Below are 20451 nucleotides of genomic sequence, written 5' to 3' on the forward strand. Positions count from 1 at the left end.
GGCAGTGTGATGTCAGAGACACAGAGTCTCTGTCTCACCCCTTCCAGGCCCACCTCACCCCTTCCCCGCCCCACCTCACTCCTTCCAGTCCCACCTCATCCCTTTCAGTCCCACCTCACCCCTTCCAACCCACCTCACCCTTCCCCAGCACCACCTCAATCCTCCCCAGACCCATCTCAACCCTTCCCAGGCTCACCTCACCCCTTCCCAGCCCCACCTCACTCCTTCCAGTCCCACCTCAACTCTTCCAGTTCCACCTCACCCCTTCCCCGCCCCACCTCATCCCTTTCTAGCCCCACCTCACCCCTTCCAGTCCCACCTCAACTCTTCCAGTCCCCCTCACCCCTTCCCCGTCCCACCTCATCCCTTCTCAGCCCCACCTCACCCCTTCCCAGTCTCACCTCACCCCTTCCCAGCCCCATGATGTCTACAGGTCATTGGACCTGTGAACGGCACAAACGCTCCCACTTCCCACTTCAGCCACAATCTCTACTTTGCATTCTACATCAACCGACAAGGTAGCTTCGCTTTTCTCTTTTCCCACAGAGAATAATCTCTTTCAGTGGAACAAGTTCCCCTGCCTTCAAGTTCTACAAATTCACACACATTTGGGGGATCATGGTTTTATCTGGTGTTGTCTCGTTCAACTTTGAGCCTGTGCAGAACCCCGGGTTTATGCCCCAGTCCCAAGAAAGCACCTTGTTAAATCCAAGGGCAGGGGTCACTCGGGGTGGACAGATGTCATCTTCAGCTACTAAGACATGCTTCCACTTGTGTGTGTGTGTGTGTGTGTGTGTCTGTGTGTGCGCGCGCATGTGTGTGTGTGTGTGTGTGTTGCCCCCTTGTAACTGGGGACTGAACCTAAGACCCTGCACAGTCTAGGCAAGCACTCTACCACTGAACTGCACCCCAACCTCTCTTTACTTTTCATTTCGAGATGAGGCCTCACTAAGTTTAACCCAAGCTGGCCTTAAACGTGTAATCCCCCAGCATCAGCCTACAGGCCTGCACTGCCAGCCTGCTGTATGCTCCTTCCCTACCTACACGTCCTCATTTCCCACAGTCCCTGCTACTGTCATGGACTGAGGTGACAACTTCTCTGAACACAGGCAAAACAGAAGAACCAATAATTCCATGGAATAAAAAAAATATATATAAAAGGAGAGGTTTTGACTGGTCCCGGGTTTTGGCACCAGATGAATGAAAAAGAAGAAATAAAAGGAAGGACCTGACTGCTACTAGGTATGGCGGAGGAGAAAGTTTGTTGTGTGTAAAAGGGAGAGCAGAGGCAGAGGCGTCTGGGAGATACGGGCTTACGGTGACTTTCCTCCCACCCCCTTCGTCAGACTCCATCCCCCACCAGACAAATGCTCACTAGCCCCTCTGTTTCACGGACCCTGGCTCCTGCGCTTCGCCAAAGCTCTGTCAGGGAAAGGTGCCGGCCAGCTGTGGGCCTGCTAGGCCCTGGGACAAAGCAAGAGCCCTCAAGCATCTACTGGCTCATTCCACATAACCTCGAACTTGGCAGGTGTGCACCTGCTCAACCATGACCCCCATCTCGCCATTCCTTTAATAAGCACCCGACAGGTGTCTCTGCCCAACACCTGAGGAAGTTCTCAAGCTAAAGGCTCCTATTTGATACACACTGTGAAAGACTGGAGGATCTGAACCCACACTGGGGTGTGGCTGCACCCCTAGGAAAAACTAAAGTTACCAAGGGAAGACGATCGGAGTTGCACCTACTCGTGATAGCTGTGATTCTCAGTAAACCCTGCTTAGTTTTTGAAGGGATCTGTTGGGCACAGAGCCATGATCTACTGTCAGCTTAACGGGTACATGTTACCCACAGCGGGACACAGTAGACCAAGCAGACGCTGGCACCCGCCAGTGTGGTTTGGCTCCCAGCCCCACCCCGCCACTGTTCATTTCTGTGAATTCAGACACGCTCTAAACCCCACTTTCTGCACTTGAAAAATGTGGCAAGCAATGTCCCGTTCGGAGAGGAGCTGTGACTATTAAATCTGACAACAGTGTCAAGCAGCAGTGGCCATGGGGCTCTGGCTGCCCCCCTGCTCCATAAGTCACTCAGGTGCCTGTCCTTATCACACCATTTCTAGCGAGGTCCTTCTGAATACATGTATTCAATGACCCAATGCCACAAACAAAATTCCCACAGAGGAAACTGTGTATCACAAGTGTGATAGCTAGATAAAGGCAAACGTTTGGGTCTTCACTGACACCTTTCAAGTCTAACATTTTATATTCCATCATTGGGAAGCCATAGTCCGTGAAGTAAATTCTGAATGGAAGTGCAGTGGTTGTCCCTGGGATAAGGTGGTCAGGGCTAGAATCCTGTGTGTGCTTATGTGAATGCGTATATAAATGTGTGCATGCACACATGTGCATTGAATATACAAATACATGTGTATAGACTATGCATGATTGTATGTAAGTGTGTGTATATGAGTATGTATGTGTCTGCATATGTGTAGATGTAGGAGTTGGACTGTTTATGCATATATATATAGGTGTATGCATATATGCACATACATATATATCTGAGTGCATATGCATGTGTGTTTGTATATGTGTCAATGTGTATGCATGCCTGGCTATGTTTATACATGTGTACCTATGCATTCATGCCAATGTTTTCTTGTCTCTCCCCCATTCCTGTCTGCATAGCCTCCTGCCTCCATTAATCACAGAGGTGGCACCTCATAAAGCTGCTGGACTCTTGTGCCTCATAGAGTCATCGTGTAGATTTACGGTGTGACATGTGGGTGACTGGTAACTGCTGCTTTACCTCCCGGCAGATGTCCATGTGGTAAATGCAGAACCACGGCCAGAGACTGCTGGAGAGAGCCTGGGGCTGTAGCCAGAAGTGGGGAAAACACCTCATGCGTGGAAGGCGGCTAGTTGATGCCTTATGCCTCGCCTCTGCACTCATATGGATTCTGTCACTGTTTACAGCATCCTTCCACTGACTTTAACCCCTAGGCAGACAAAGAAGCCCCTGCCCTCAGGCCATGCTTCATTTTAAGATGTAAAACGCTCGACAAGCTATGTACCAGCACAGAATTTTACCGCAAGAACCTGGATCCCATCTTCCCGGGACAAGGCTGTATCATTCCCGCTGTCAGCCACTCGTGCCGTGATCTTAGGGCTGCCCCCATCCTGGGAGGTTCAGAGAGTGTTGCTCCACCAGAATCTTCTGTGTCAGGTGAACAGGAAGACTCTGCAATGTCGGGTGTCAGGAAGAACCTGCAATGAGCAGTCCTTGTCTATGAATGGAGAGCATGAGGTACAGGAAGACGAAGTTAGGAGCAATGTATGGGCAGAAATGAGATGGCACCTGGCTTCTTGATGGTCTCCATGGCAGCTCAGAGGTGCTCACCGCAGAGGAGCAACTTCACAGGCTAACTTTTCAGACATTGGTCTAAAGTGAAGCAGATCCTAAACCAAACCAACCATGGTTTCTCAGAGTCTATCCCCTCATCCCGCCCATCCTACTCTATGCCTACCCAATACAGTCACCAGGTAGGCATGGTTCTGGCCTCTCTGGATGTCCTTGTGGAGTTCCAGCTGTGCAGCTGGCACAGGCTGCTGTCGTCTCTGAGACTCACACTGGCTGTGATGATGAGTCCCAGCCTGTCCTCTCACAACTGGGATGCATACTGTAGGGCTGACACGAGATCACTCTGAGATGCTCTGGACCCAGGAAGTCACCCTCATCTTCATCATCCCTCTGAGATGCTCTGGACCTGGGAAGTCATCTTCATCATCACTACCTCAGCATGGCTAAAATATGGGGAGCAAAGTAGACTCCCCTACTCCTTAGAGAGTTCAGTAGTGGGTCCCTCTTCAATTAGACCACTCAGCCAGATCCCTAGGCTATCTCAGGACATAAAGAGCTAAGCTGCTGTGTGTTTGTGCTGGTCCCTTGCTTCGAAGCAGCTACCTGAGAGCACTTGCCAATGGCCTGTCTCTGTCTTGGTCAAACTTAATGACGATTCATCCCAGGCCTGAGTATCTGATAGGTAGTCAGGGAGCGGGTGGTGTGTGAAGAGAACCAGAAGCAGCCAGAAGAAGCAGATCAAAGAGCCCTGAGGTTATGTCCAAGTCCCTGAGGCAGCTGTGCGTCAGGAGCTGGGCACTATGTAGGAGGATAAATGGGACCAGGAGGCCAGTGATGGCAGATGATGGGACTCAAAATGCCACGTAGCCATAAGGAGCCGCAGAGGTTGAAGCAATGGCATGGCAGTGAGAAGCCCGGGGAGTGGGGAAGCCAAGGGACTAGTAGTTGCTCATCCATGGTCTGAAGTAGCGTGGTGGCAGAAAGGGGAACCACATGACAACGGTGATACTCTGGAGACCTGTGGTCTACGAGTCACAGCACAGAGAGGTCAGGAGACACGAGTTAGACCCGAGAGTCTGGAGAGCCTGTGGACTGTGAAATCAATGAATGCATAGAGAAGAAGCAGGAGGTTTATGGAGTTCTTGGATCAATTGTACAAATCTTCCAGAAGTCTGGTGTTTGACTGACAGGAGTTTCTCTTCCTGCTCCCTAGGCCTGAGTCCCTGGCATTTTTTTTTTTTTTTTTTACATCTTTGGACAAGCACCTGTGAGCTTTGAGGCATGTTTATAGCCCTTTTAGTCGTGGGTTCTCTGGGCTGTGAGTTTCCAGAAGTCTGACACCTACTGCGCCATACATCCTACGCTCTTGCTTATGTCTTCCTGGGTGAGTTCTCCGCAAACGGCTTCCTTGCTCTCACACAGAGGAGGGGACTCTCGTGAGTGGGACTTGATGGCCACCATTGCCGTAACAGCCGTGACCCGCCAGCAGCCACCTGCACACTTCATTAGCCAAGCTGCTCTCCTCTGGCCCATTAATCAAGCTGTTAAATACAGGACTTAACACCACACCAAGCCATTTATCTGCCAAGGCCTGGGCTCCAGGCTCCTCCATCCCCTGCGGCGGTTGAGGAAACTGTTAACGCCTCAGAGCCCACAGCCCAGCTCCTGCCCCTGCTTTGCACATTAGCCCGAAGCACACGACCCCCACTCTGGCCCACCTTACCCTTCTCCCCTCTCTGTGACAGGTATGGAAGGGGCCCACTTTTGTGCATACCCAGGCTTCACCAGTGTCTGTCACCCTCGGCTACAGCTCTGTGGAAAGCTCCATGGCTTTCTTCAATTTCCCTTTACATTGGTGGTGTGGAAGCTGCTTCTGGCAAAATGTCCGAAGACTGTGACTGTCTGCGCCAGCCGTAAGTCCACAGAGTCAGATGGAATTAGAAGGATCTCCACGCAGTTCTAATCTCACTTCAGATTAGTACCTGAATCCTGGAGAGCGCAAGCAGGTGGGAAGAGTCCTGAACCCCTTAGGTCTTCTCACCCTAGGCTGGACTTTCCCTTTAAACCACGCAACTACCAGCCTGGCTGGGGATGTGGGTATGGCTTGTCCCTCGTGACAGGGCTCCTTCCTACCTGTTATCCAAATTGCTTGACCACATGGTTTGTCTAGTCTGACTTTCCATGGCCAGGATGACAGAATGCACATTGTTCAAAAATGACAACATTTGTTAGTTTTCCTAAGCATGCCCAAAATGCCTCAGAGAGCACTCTGGTCAAGGAAGCAAGCAGGTAGGCTAACTGCAGATCTTCACCCCTCCTTCCACTCCTCCAAATCCAATCCCCCACTTTCGTCCACTTCTTCCCCTGCTCCCATCTCCAGGGGATCACACAGATCTACCCCTCCAACTCCTTCCCCATACCCACTGTTTTCCCCAAGTCCCTAACACCAGTGCGCACTCCCTGGGAGTCTACAGGCTATTCTGACCAGGGAAACTAGCGGGCTAACTGCAGATCTTCACATCTCCCTCCAACCCCCCAAGTCTAATCCCCCGGCCTCATCCCTAGCTCTGCAGCAGACCTTCTGCTGTGGCCTCTTCTCTCTCTGACCCCATTCCCAGGGGATTAAGCAGACCCTGGTGGAACACCCTGCTTTCTTCCCTCCTAGGGACCTCCTTCAGCACCCCTTCCTAGTCCAGCACCATTCCTAAATGTCAGGTCCCAATACCTAGCAATACATTTTACCTGGCATCCACAGTGCCCATACCCATCAGGAACCCAGAAGAATTTCCTTCAAGGCAACTCACAACCACGACACCAGCAAAATGAAAAGACAGAAAACACACATGCATTTGAATCCATGAGCTCACCCCAACTACAGAAAGACCTGTTGGGAGCACAGCATGAAATCCTTGTGCTCACAGATCTCCAGAGAAACCAGGAATATGACACACTACACAGGACTGCGTCTCCGATGGGAAAAACGTAAAACCTGCTCTTCCATCCAGAAAGCTGGGAATTGGAAGCAATTAATAGCCTGATGGTCTGCCTTATCTGTTGAGCCAGGCCATACCAAACTTATACAACCAGGACCAGAGGTGGCTAGTAACCTAACTGATCCTTACAGCCAGGGGCACTCCAAACTCTCATAACCAGTACCAGAGATACCTCATGGTCTAAATGACCCTTGTATTATCTGTATAGCTAGAGGCTCCCCCAAGCTTCCACAACCTGGACCAATAATAACCAAAATGACCTCTACATTATCTATTTGACCAAGATCAGGCCATAGCCATCTTCAGATCCTTAAACTAGTACAGATGGTCTATCTCTAGAAACCATCTTCTTAGAAGAAGTGGCCTGTACTCTGAGTCAACCTTTGATATGATTATGCTTCCTCGTGTACCAGGGGTTGTATTACACCAAGAAACTTTTTTCCAAATTATACTTTGTTTAAATTTGTTTGGAAGAACTCACCTGGCATCACACTTTCTGTGGTGGTTTGAATAGGTATGGCCCCCATAGACTCATGTATTTGAATGCTTGGCCCATGGGGAGTAGCACTATTAGGAGATGTGGCCTTGTTGGAATAGGTGTGGCCTTGTTGGAGTAAGTATGTCAATGTGGGGGTGGGGTTGGCAGTCTCATGTGCTCAAGCTATGCCCAGTGTGCTAGACAGTTCACTTCCTGTTGCCTACTGATCCAGATGTAGAACTCTCAGCTCCTTCTCCAGCACCATGTCTGCCTGCATGCTACCATGCTTCCTGCCATGATGATAATGGACTAAACCTCTGAGCTGCAAGTGAGCCCCAATTAAATGTTTTCCTTTATAAGTCTTGCCTTGGTCATGGGGTCTCTTCACAGCAACAGAAACCCAATCTAAGACTCTCCCTAAGTTTGATCCAGGTTGATGAAATCAATCTGGACAGAGTTTTCATTCTCATTTCTTTGCCGTTCATTTCACTGCCTGCTGTAAGCACCAACCAGGTCCTCTTTAAAGACCTAACAATGAAAGAATTGCAGGCCGATTTCCCTTATGAACACAGATGCAAAAACAATCAATAAAATTACTTGCAAACTGAATCCAAGAACACATCATAAAGATCATCCAACATGATTAATTAGGCTTCATCCCAGAGATTCATGCATGGTTCAATATATGTTAAACAATTAATCTACCATGTAAACAAACTGAAAGACAAAAGCCACATGATCATCTCATTCAATCCAGAAAAGTTCTTTGCCAAATCTAACACCCCTTCATGATAAAAGGCCTGGAGAGATGAGGGATACAAGTGACATACCTACCTCAGCATAATAAAAACAGCTTACAGCAAGCCCATAGCCAACATCAACTTAAACAAAGAAAAACTCAATTCCACTAAAGTCAGGAGTAGGACAGGTTGTCCACTCTTTCCATATGTACTAAATATAGTACCTGAAGTCTTCACTGGAGCAATAAGACAACTGAAGGAGATCAAGGGGATACAAATTGGAAAGGAAGAAGTCTAAGACTATTTGCAGATGCTATGATAATATATGTAAGTTGTCGGGGAATGTGTTACAGTTGTAGTGTTGTAGAGATATCCTGACTTATCGGGAGGCCAGGCTATACTTAGAGCTGCAATAGGACAGCTCTGGAGGCTGGAGTCTCAATAGGACAGCTCTGGAGGGGTAGAGTCACAATAGAACAGCTCAGCCCTGGAGGAAAAGGTGTCCTATCGGGAAGCCAGGCTACCTGAAGCTGGGATGCAGTGGGGGATGGTCTCCCCACAGACTATAGCAATCCTGGATATAATCTTCTGGAGAGCCACTACAGATGAGCTCTGCTCTTTTCCCTTAAGGGAACATCCTAGCAGAGTTATGTGCTTCTTCTCTGGTGCCAAGATGTTTCTTCTTTTGCTAATGCTCTGCTAAAGGGGAAACCCCTGCAAAAATGTAGCAATCTCCGGCTCCAGGAAAAGTTGTTACTTTTTCTGCTCAGTCTTGATCAGCCCCCCTTTTAAGGAGTATCCTAGCAAGGTTCTTCTGTTCTGCTCCACCTTGCTCAACCACCCTAAGAAAGCATCTCAGCAAGGTTTTTCTGCTCAGTCCCCTAAGGGACATCCCAGCCAGATTCTTCTATTCTGTAGAATGAAGATCATCACCCAAAACTCTTTTGGAAAAAAAAGATTTATTTGGGAAGGAGGAGTCCAGGAGAGTGGCTGCCTCTGCCAGGGAGGGATAAACCATGGCCCTTAACTGAACAGGCAGAGAGGCTTATATAGGGCTTCTTAGGGGCAGAGTTTTCCCAGGGAGAAGAGAGATTGGTTAGTTCCCCCTCCCCCCCCACCCCACCCCCACCCCCCGCTAAGGGATTGGCTAGTTTAGTTGGTCAGAGGCAGATATGGCTCTGATTTCATGGTCAAACGGTGCTTTTTTCATTGGTCCTTTTTATCTTTTTGACTCTAATCTTAGGACCAGGGCATATTTCTTTCACTGGCTCTGATTCAAGGAACAAAGTGTGTTTCTTTGACACTAGTTTCAGAGCCAGAGCATGTAGTGAGGAGGCGAGCAGGCCTGCTTTTCGTCCCGCCCGGCTCCCACATGGCTAGCTTTACACCTGAAATAACAAACACACAAATTGTATTCATTTAAACACTGCCTGGCCCATTATATCTAGCCTCTTCTTGGCTAACTCTCATATCTTGATTAACCCATTTCTATTAATGTGTGTAGCACCATGAGGTGGTGGCGTACCGGGAAGATTCTAACCTACATCCATCTTGGGCCAGAGCTTCATGGCAACTGCCTGACCCTGCTTTCTTTCTCCCAGAATTCTGTTCTGTCTTCCCCGCCTACCTATGTTCTGACCTATCAGGCCAAGCAGTTTTCTTTATTAATTAACCAATGAAAGCAACAGATAGAAGACTCTCCTGCATCAAGGGCAGGGATAAAGACGTTTCTTTCCTGTCCCAGGTCTCTGATCCAGGGTGTGTTTCTTTCACTGGCTCTGGGTACAGAGTCAGGGTGTTCAGTGCCTGCTCCAGTTGTCCCTTTTACCCTATAAACAACAAAACAAGTGAGAGACTTATATGATAAAATCTTCAAAGAAAGAAATTGAAGAAGATATCAGAAGATAGAAAGCTCTCCCATGCTCATGGATTGGTAAGATTGACATAGTAAAAACAGTCATCCAGCCAAAAGAAATCTACAGATTCAATGCAATCCCACATCAAAATTATAACACAATCCTTCACAGACCTTGAAAGTACAATTTTCCGCTTCGTATGAAAACATAAAAACCCAGGATAGGTAAAACAATCCTAAATAATAAAAGAATTGCAGGAAATATCACTATCCCCAATAAAGTTGTACTACAGAGCTATAGTAACAAAAACAGCATGATATTGGCACAAAAACAGGCCTGTTGATAAATGGAATTGAACTGAAGACCCAGAAATAAATTCACACACCTATGGAAACCTGATTTTTTTTTTTTTTACAAAGAAGCCACAACACACACTGGAAAAATAAAGACAGCATTTTTAACAATTGTTGCTGGTCAGTGTGGATGGCTTCATGTAGAAGAATCTAGACAGATCTATACTTACCACCCTGCACAGCACTCAACTCCAAATGGATCAAAAACCTCAACATGAAATCAGATAGAGATGTTGAACCCGGTAGAAGAGAAAGTGGGGAATAGCCTTGAATACACTGACACAGGAAAATGCTTTGTGAACAGATCACTGATATCACAGGCACTAAGATCAACATTTAATAAAGGGAACTTCACAAAACTGAGAAGCTTCTGCATGCCAAAGAACATCATCATTCAGACAAAAGAGCAGCTGCAGATGGGAAAGATTTTTTTTTTTACCAACTACACATCTTATAGAGGGCTATTATCCCAAATATACAGAGAACTTTTTTAAAAAACTAGTATCAAGACCACAAATAACCTAATTTAGAAACTGGGTGCAGATCTAAACAGACTTCTCAATAGAGGAAACTCAAATGGTTGCAAATCACCTAAAGAAGGTTTAACATCCTTAGCCACCTGTGAAACGCAATCAGAACTACTTTAAGATTTAATCTTATATCTGTCAGAATGGCTAAGATCAATAAAACAAGTGACAGCACATACTGGCAAGGATGTGGAGCAAGGAGAACACTCATCTATGGCTGTTGGTAGTGAAAACATGTACAGCCACTGTGAAAAACAGTGTATTAGCTCTTCCGGAAGATGGGAATCCATCTACCGCACGATCCAGCTATACTCCTGGGCACATACTCAAAGGATGCTTCATCCTACCACAGAGACAGTCTCTCGACTATGTTCATTGCAGCTCTGTCTATCATAGCCAGACGTTGGAAACAACCTAGATGGTCCCCAACAGAAGGATGAGTAAAGAAATTGGGGTACATTTACACAATGAAGAATACTCAGATGTTAAAAAAAAGACATCATGAAATTTGTGAGTAAATGGATGGAACTAGGAAAAAAAAACATCCATAGTGAGGTATCCCAGACCAGAACGACAAATATGGTATGTACTTGCTTACATGTGGTTATTAGCTCTTAAGTCAGTGAGAGGAGGGGGATGAGGGAAGGAATACAGGACAGACAACTAAAATTAAAGGGTCATTGAGGGGTGGTATGGAAGCCGGAGAGAGTAGAAGTTTCTTAAAATATATACACATATGAAGGCGACATAAATGGAATAGCCAAATAATGGGTATGATGGCTAGTCATGGATATCAACTTGACTACACCTGGAATTAACCAAAACCCAAAAACTGAAGGGGGACATCTGTAAGGACGCTTTCTTTAATTTGAAGTGGGAAGGTCTACTTCTAACCGTGATTACACCTTTAATCCAGATATTTTGAGCTTGGAAAACTCACCTCTAACCTGGGCCATGCTTTCTGCTGGAAGCCTATATAAGGACCTGGAAGAAGGAAGCTTTTGCTCTTTGCCTGGTTGCCCTTGACTCGACAGAAAGCTCATTACGTCACTGGCATTAGAGCCTACATTACAGGATTCCAGCCTATACTGAATACCAGCTGAGGCATTCAGCGCCATGACCGAGCAGCTCCTGGGTTCTTGGACCTGTCTTGCTCAGCCAGCATCAGAGAAATTTCCTCCTGCAGCAGACGAGAACAAATGCAGAGACCACAGCCAGACATTACACAGAGAGTGGGAGACCTTGGAACACTCAGTCCTACATGGATGTCTCCGTCAAATTTCCTCACCAGGAACCCCAGGGAAGAGGAGGTGGAAAGAGTGTTAAGAGTCAGAGGAGATGGAGATGTCAAGCAAACAAAGCCTTCTAAATCAATGCACTCAAAGTTCACGTGAAATTACAGAGACAGAGGCAGCATGCACAGGGCCTGCATGGGTCTGAACCAGGTCCTCTGCACATATATTATGGCTTCCATTTTAATGTGTTTTTTTTTTGTTGTTTGTTTTTTGTTCGTTTATTTGTTTTTTTTTTTTTTTGAGACAGGGTTTCTCTGTAGTTTTGGGGCCTGTGGTTTAAGGGAATCCCCTGGTAAATAGAAACCTGCCTTTTAGGCCTCTGTTGAGCCAATAACAATCTTTCTGTTTAATGGGCCAAAACCCTTCTATTAGAACCTTGCCACCAGCACTGCCATTGTGGTGTTCCCCCACACACATTGGGCCTAACAATAAACTAAATAGAACAATTGTCAACAGCAAGAATAAAGCAATAATAGTTTGCCAGCAAAGAAAAGCCCAGAAACAGACAAATTTACTGCCAAATTCTACCAGATCTTTAAAGAAAAATTAACACCAATGCTGCTCAAAATAGTCCATAAAAGAGAAAGGAAGGGATACTATCAGCCTCATCATATGAACCACTATTGCTCTTATGCCTGAGCCAGAGAGGGAAACAACAGGAAAGGACCCTTTACACTGCCCAGGGGAATGTAAGTTATGTAGACACAATGGGAATCAGGACAGGGGTTCCTCAAAAAGCTATGGGGAAACCCAGAGGGCAGATGGGGTACACAACAAGAAAGGAAAATGGGTACTGAGGGGAGAATGTGAGCACAGTTCATTGATACATATGTATGAAAATGTCATAATGATGCTTCACATTCTGTAGACTAATTTATAAATATACATTAGTTCAGTTCAATGTCAGGTCAGTTCTATTCCGATTTTAGAGTCAAGTTTTATGTCCACACAAATATGAAAGAAGAGCTGTAATCTTTGGCTCTAGTCAGTCTACCCATTGAAAACGTATTTGTTGAGACTGAGGAGTTTGTACAAAGTGTTCTGCTGGCCAGCAAAAACACAGAGGGGAAGAAGGAGCTTGCAATGAGGAAGGGGGACGTCACAAAGGAACTTGTGTAAGGTGGGGCCTCAGAGCGGGAAAACTGAGGCTGGGGAACACAAAGATGGCTCCACCCTGAACTGACAGAGTGCTGATTGCAGAACCCAGGCCCGTCTGCAGAGTGGGCAGGAGAAGCCCACTCTCTAAAGTGGAGTGTGGGAGAGGCAGCTTGGAGAACAGGAGTAGCTAGTGATACGGATGAGCCTGATCATGTCACACCAGCCAGAATCATGTGCAGCCAAACCGTGGACTTGGGTTGTGCCTGGATGAAAACCAGGATATGACAGCTCCTAGGTTTGATTGAGGATAAGGGTTTTATTGTAGATATGAGGGAGAGACAGCCAGAGAGGCATCCGCAAGAGTCTAGGTTGAACCAGGCCATGGGGTGGGTGGGGAAGAGGACCAAGAGAGAACATACCAGAAATGGCAGGGTGTAAGGAAGCCTTGGGAAGGGAGGGGAAACCCAGCCCCTGGAGAGATTTAGGGTAGGGAGTGGGTGAGAGGCGATAGGAGGAGCTACAGGTACTGAGTGAGACTAGTCTCACGTTTCCTTGGCATCTGACCGCGCCCCTCTGCATTCCAATGTTAGTCACGTGTGTGCGTTTCCATTCTACCACACCCCTGACCAAGGTTTGTTGTTGGTCTTCGTCTTCATGGTCCTCGCCACCTCAGGTATGCAGGAGCTTGGGCCAAGCTGGAAGGAGACCATGGGACCAGCCACATGATCACATGCTGAAATCCTTGAGGGGTAAGACAAAGCTTGGGGCAGGCGGGACAGCAAGCCTCCCCACATCCTGGTTCTTATGAAGGCCGTTAGTCAAAGTGAAGGGAAGGTGAGCGGACAGGGCCATCGTATTTGATTGCTCATTGGCCTGAGTTAGTGAGCTACGGCTTGAGGGCCCTGTTGAGTGTTTCCCTCAACCTGGAGCAGAAGTGGCCTGCCTTGTCTGTGATAAAAGGCAGATGCCCCCTAAGTTTGTTGGACACTGTTGGACACTGCAGGTCTCGGCATTTAATTTTTCTACTTTGGGCTAGATCATCCAGGCAGTCAACCTGAGAGACAGCACTCCCAGGGCCACACTGAAATAGAACACCCTCCCACCCCCTTTCCGTCTTTTAAAGAGTTCTTAGCTTCCCTGTTCTCTTATCCTGGGGAGTCTTAATGCACTCTTGAGTCAAAGTGAATGAAATTCAGAATAGATGAAGCTGAGACTCCGCTGTAGCAGTGGCAAGGGCTGCCTCCCCTCTCCTTTGGACCTAACCACACAAAGGGGAAAACTGAAGGCTGGGGTGACTGCCGGGGCTCCCCCACGCTCTGTCTCTTCCACTGGGTCAACAACTGATCATACCAATATGCTCCCGCAAGCACACTGCCAAATTTCACCAGGCCGTTCCAGCAGCCCCATGGGCTGTTAGGTAGCAATGTAAATGCAAAAGGCAAATTAGCCACAGAGTAACAGTTAATCATGAACACTGACTCCTCTTAGGTTCTGGAGTTGCCCAAGGTCACCCCAAGGCCATGGAGATGTTGACATTATAGCATCCTCTCCAACAAAAACAACAGAAATTTCAAACCAAGGGTCAGATTCGAAGTGACCCTCAAATCCCAAGTAACTCTTGAGTAAGTCTGTCCCTGCAGGAGGCAGGGATGGAGAGGGCCCTGTTGTTGATAGACGGCTTTTCTCAGGCTGTGTCGGGTGGAGGATCCAGCCTTCAGAGGTCCCACTGCAGTGGAAGGATGCTGTGGCAGCCAGGCCTGGATGGGGAACAGTGCTGCAGGCACAACTGGTATTCAGCTCAGCTTCTTGTTTCTCAACTCCAAAGACAAGAAGACAGTGGGAAAAGAAGGCTGGCTGAGGCCAGATCTTTAAGATGCCACACACACTCCAGACAGCTTCCCTGCACCTGCGGCTTCTTCGGATGCCATGCGGTCTCATTATGTTTCTAACCATGAGGAAATGTGTGGTGGGACAGAATATTCTGAGGAGCTCAGAGAAAGGCCCGAAGTAGAAGGACTAGAGAACTCAGGCCAGGGAAGATGAAGGCCCTCGAAGGCTGCCTCACTGGAGGGAGAAGTCTCGGCAGGTGTAATCATGGGAGAGAGACAGATATTGGCCATGGGTGGGAGGACTGAGTCAGCGAGGCCAGCCAAAGCCTGGAAGGGAGCAAAGTGACAACTGACTCTGCTGAAAATGCAAACCCTGGCCAAGTGGCCACGCCCACGTGCGTGAAGCCTCTCTTCATACCACGGAAGGGCCACCTATGAAAAGAGGAAGGCCAGTGTCTCCATTGGTGTTCCTATTGCTGTGAATGAGACACCATGACCAAAGCAAGGCGGTGAGGAAAGGGTTTATTAGCTTCTGCCTCCACATCGTAGTTTATCACTGAAGGAAGTCAGAACAGGAACCCAAGCAGAGATGGAACCTGGAGGCAGGAGCTGATGCAGAGGTCATAGAGCCGTGCTGCTTACTGGCTAGCTCTCCATGGCTTGTTCAGTCAGCTTTCTTACAGAGCCCAGGACCACCTGCCTAGGAATGACACCACCCACAACGGCCTGAGTCCTCCCCCATCCATTACTAATTAAGAACACACCTTCCAGCTGGATCTTATGGCGGCGTTGTCTCAGTTGAGGTTCCCTCATCTCAGATCTCTAGCCTGTGTCAAGTTGACATAAAACCAGCCAGGAAAGGTGGGCTTCAAATTACCCTACTACCCAAGCCACTGAGAAAAGAGCAAACTCGGCCTCGCCCTGGCGGGTGGGATCATGAAGTGCCGTGGACCCTTTAGAGAAGAGCCTGCAGTTCCTGAAATGATGGCACACTGGCTACCGGAGAGTCACAGCAAGGTGCAGACCCAAACAAAATGAAAACATGTGTCCACAAGAACCTGTGCCCCAAGGCCAGGGACATCTCGAGTTACAGCCCTGTGAAGCACAGGTCAGCTTCCAGGCAGATTAAAATAAAACCTCACATGAAAATTAGTGGAATTGAACTGCAATTCAACTGTTCCTGGATTGAGCATTAATTGACTGGGCCTCCTGATATTTATAGAATACCTCGCTCAGCCACACCAGATCCACATGCCTCTGGCCTGGAGCCTTCACTACAGTAGACCACATTCTGAGACATAAATTAGCACGCCCTAGAAAAGGTAAAACAATAGAAATCAGGCCACGCTGTGGGTTTTTTTACCGGAATGGAGGAATTGCACTAGAGGTTTAAAATAAAAAAAATGACATAGTTGGATAATGCCAAAATATCTGAAAACCAAACATATTTCTAAATAACACACATGCCAAAAATGAAGTCCAAAGAGAAAGTTGAATGTATTTGTATGTGCTCATGAATGTGCTTGTGTGTGTGTGTGTGTGTGTGTGTGTGTACCAGAAGACAAAAGATAACCTCAGGTGTCATCCTCAGGCACCTTGTACTTTGAGACGGGGTCTCTCATTGGCCTGGTTCTCTCCAAATTGTCTAGGTTGGCTGGCTAGTGAGGCCCCAGTGTTTAGCATCTCTGCTCCCCTAGTTCTGGCATTATAATTTTTTTTGTGTGTGAACGCAACACAGGCCAGGGTCATCTTGGAAGAGGGAATTTCATTTGATAAATGCCTCCATCAGATTGGCAGGCTAGTCTGTGGGGCATTTTCTTGATCAATGAATGCATGGGAGGACCCAGGCCAATGTGAGCGGTGCCATCCTCAGGCAAGGTTCTGGGTTGTATAAGAAAGCAGGTTGTATAAAGCAAGCCAGTAAGCAGCGTTCCTCCATGGCCTCTGCATCAGCTCCTGCCTCCAGGTTCCTGCCTTGAGTTTCTGCCCTGGCTTCCATCAGTGATGAGCTGTCATCAAGATGGGTAAGATGAAATAAACTGTGTCCTCCCGCAAGCTGCTTTGGTTACATTGTTTATCATAGCAATAGAAACCTAATTCAGACAAGGCCATACCTGACATTTTCACATAGGCCCTCAGACTCCATCTTTGGTCCTCACGCTCATGTGACAAGCACTTCACTGATTGAACTATCTTATCCAAGCAAGAAGGACATTTGCTCATCCCCATGGGCAACCTCACAGCCAGACTGGGGCTGTTCAGTCTCAGCTCTGACCTTTGGGGTTGGATGAGCTTTTGTTATTGGGTGCTGACCCACACACCATAGAGTGCTTAGCAACATCCTTGATCCCTCATCCCCGGGGCACATGAAGTGCATGTTCTTCCCATGGTGCTTGCTTCTGGTACATTTTACTGACTTCTCAAGGGAATGCCATCATTTTTTTTGGGGGGGGGGGTTCTTTTTGAAACCATTGGATTCATTTTTTCATGTTACCTCCTAGCTGTCTGCATCAACTCAGAGGTTTAGGGGTTTGGTTTTGGGTTTTGGGGTTTTTAGTTTTGTTGTTTTTAAATCAAAACTGTAATGAACGTCTTGAATTTATAATCTCAAATGACAGAGCTGCTCCCCTGACCTTTGGGGCCAGATGAACTCTTGCTACTAGGAGGTCTATCCTGTACACAATATGGTGTTTAGCAATATCTTTTGTCCCTATTAGTCAATGCTACACATCCCAAATTCCAGTAATCAAAACTGTCTCTAGACATTAACCAGTCTCCTGGGGACAGCCCAGCTTTGATAAGAACTCTGAGCTAGGTGGATGACTCCTGGTCAGAGGAAGGGGCCAAGAGCTCCCATTTCTGCCCCTCTGAGACCAGACTCAGAAGTTAAACATGCAACAGGCCTGCACTTCCCACTCATTAGGACACTCGGCTCTCAAATTCATCCCATGAAGAAAACCCACAGTCAAGATGTCAAAACTAGGGGCTCTTAACGGCTGAGACATCTCTCCAGAGGACCCAAGTTCAATTCCCAGCGACCACAACCATCTGTAATGAGAACTGGCGCCCTCTTCTGGCCTGCAGGCATACGTGGAGGCAGAGTGTTGTATGCATAATAAATAAATAAAATCTTTAAATAAATAAAAAAAAGATGTCAAAACCGAAGCATGAAGCAGAAAACACACAGCCAGTTGCCCAGGATCCCTGGGCTAGGTATCACGGAGGCGCTGATTCACTGACCGTGCTAATTTCAGGGTGACATTTCTGTCTTGCAGGCTTCCCTGGCACAAGAAGCAGCAGCTGGGCTTGAGGCTGTGGGAGGGGCCAGGTTATCTGTACCTCTTCACTGAGTCTCCACACTGCGCATGCGGCACCCACCGAAGGGCCTGGCTTTTTACAGATACTCAAGCATGTTCGGCATTAAGGCCAGGCAGTCGCTGTTTACAGCGGGAGCTCACGAGATCTCAGCCCTTCTGGGAAGGATATAAAAGGCTGACTTGAACGTTATAAAAAGTTTAGCGGGAAAGGAATGCTAATGATCACACAAATACAGAATGTGAAGGAGGGGATGGCCAAGAAGCCACGGAGTGCAACGGGACACAGGTCCTGGACTAATGGACGGATCCCAGTGAGGGAAGAAAGGAGCTTGCTTTCCCGTTTCATCCAAGTTCTGATGACTGCAAGATAAATCGCATTTGGAGGGGAACCAGCACGACTGGATTAAGTTTTACCGCGGTGTTCCTGGCGTTTCTGGCAAACTTGGACCTAGGTCACTTCATTGAAATCTTACATCTGCCAAACACTTGAAGTCTTGCTTTCCTAAGATGCTGTGGAAAGGCAGGCAAGGCCCAGGAAGAGGGGAGAGTCATCCCACATAGGACTGGACTGGACTGGGAGTGAGGTTTTGCCCAGAAATGATTCCGGGTTCCATTCAGCCTGGGGCATGATCACTCTTTGCCTAAAGGTCGAAGGTCAAAGCAACTCCTCACAGAGGGCTGAGCTTTGGTGTAGCATCTTCTCACTGCTGGGATTCCACAGAGCCCAGAAATCCCGACCCCCTCCCTCGAGGGAGGAGCTGGACTTCTTATCTACATTCTTCAGTGTTCCAGAAACACCCTGAACTTGCAGGGTTGGGGGTGGGGGAGAAAGAAAAAAAATAAACACCAAGGCTTCCAACCTGACTCTTGAAATTGGCTGAACAAGCTGCTCTCCTAACCAAAGCACTCTAGGCCAGCCAGGGCTTAGGTGTGAGGAAGCCAGGCCCACTGGTCCTCGGCCATATTGCTCACGGTGCAGTCCCAGGGAGCTCGTATTACTTTCCCCTCCCTTTGTTATGACAGAAGAAACTTAACAGAGATATTTGTTTTGGCTCATAGCCTTCATCCATCATGGCAGAAAGACTTGGTGGCATGCAGGGTGACGGGCTCCTAGCAAGGTCCTCTCACATCCTGATGGTACAAGAAGCAGAGTTAGGCCAGGAGAGAGAGGGACAGTGTTATTACCTCAACTACAAAGGATCCGTCCCATATAACCTACATCTGCTAGCCAGGCCCTCCCTGTCTCCCAAAGCTTCAATAACCTCCTGAAACAGCGCCACTGGCTGGAGACCAAAGGCTCAAACACGCGAGCCCGTGGGGAGCATTTCACATCCACCCCATAACAGTCCTTGTGGTCAACAGGCTCCTGGGTCCACACCTCAAGGCTGAACTCTGTGTCCAAATGTGCCTCGTCTAGTGGCAGGGACCTGAACTGTCCATTCTCCCAGGGCAGCCTCCTCCAGTGGCTTCAAACTGTGTCTGCCTTCAGTGAGGGTGGGAGAGAGAGGGTGAGCAGGAGATCATTCAGAAACAACGCTCTACACAGGCCTGGGCTTTGGGGGTCTTCAGAGCTGGGTGGGACCCTGGTTCTTGTCATCCCCAACTGTGACACATTAGCAAGCTGTGTAAAGCCACGCAGCCTCGAGAAGTCTCACATGTGGGCTGGGTGTTGTCGCAGACTCAAAGTCACAAAGTTCTCCCTAAAACTGAATGTTGACTAAGCACAATGGTTCTCAACCTTCCTAATGCTGTGTGACCCTTTGATATGGTTTCTCATGTTGTGGGGACCCCCAACCATACAATTATTCTGTTGCAACGTCATAACTGTAATTATTTCGCTTTTATAAGTAAATGTTTGATATGCAGGATATCTGATATGCAGGATATCTGATATGCGACCCCAGCCACAGAGATCCCAATCCACAGGTTGAGAACCACCGCCCTACAGGAATGAATAACACAAGCATGGCACAAACAGAGCTGTGTGTATTCCTGCCCGGAAAGGTCACCGTCTAAATAGAGCATGACATGTGACTGATGGTGGGCTCTCTTCTCCTAGAATAGATGCTACACAAGGGCTGAAATTGCCCTCCCTGCCCTGCCCTCTGTCCCAGGGCACTGGGGCACACAGGAGATGGTGGATGTGATGTTAAGTGAGGTCAGAGCTGGGCACGCACACACCCATTCTTTCTCCTACTCTGTACACATCCCATCTGCAGTGCCTTCCACAACCTGGATGGGGTATTTCCCCAACAGACAGATAAAGAAACGCTAGTTGAGTGAGAGACCAGAGCCACGACTGACTTTGAAAAGCTGCTGCAAGCCGGGCGGTGGTGGCGCATGCCTTTAATCCCAGCACTCGGGAGGCAGAGGCAGGCGGATCTCTGAGTTCGAGGCCAGCCTGGTCTACAAGAGCTAGCTCCAGGACAGGCTCTAAAAAAAAAAGCTGCAGAGAAACCCTGTCTCGAAAAACCAAAAAGAAAAAGAAAAAGAAAAGCTGCTGCAAAGCCTGATTGTACTGCCCCTTAATAAAACGACTCTAAAATATGCAAAGCAAAGCAGATAAACATTTCAACACCATTCTGTCAGTGACAGGAGAACAAGACA

The 20451-nt window shown here is 47.9% G+C and overlaps 1 long non-coding RNA gene across 6 annotated transcripts in view; it reads right to left on the reverse strand.

The window, feature by feature from the left end:
- Window positions 1–20451, reverse strand: part of LOC119820323 — a 72074-nt gene that overhangs the window by 7263 nt on the left and 44360 nt on the right. For 4 of the 6 annotated variants that reach the window (XR_005286479.1, XR_005286478.2, XR_005286477.2 and 1 more), the window contains one exon: window positions 3088–3264. This is a non-coding gene — a long non-coding RNA (uncharacterized LOC119820323). Of the gene's footprint in view, window positions 1–3087; window positions 3285–5132; window positions 5348–20451 lie in introns of all 6 variants that reach the window. The other 2 variants (XR_005286480.2, XR_005286482.2) reach the window with 2 other exon arrangements.

Source organism: Arvicola amphibius, chromosome 8, assembly GCF_903992535.2.
Source record: "Arvicola amphibius chromosome 8, mArvAmp1.2, whole genome shotgun sequence".
NCBI lineage: Eukaryota > Metazoa > Chordata > Mammalia > Rodentia > Cricetidae > Arvicola > Arvicola amphibius.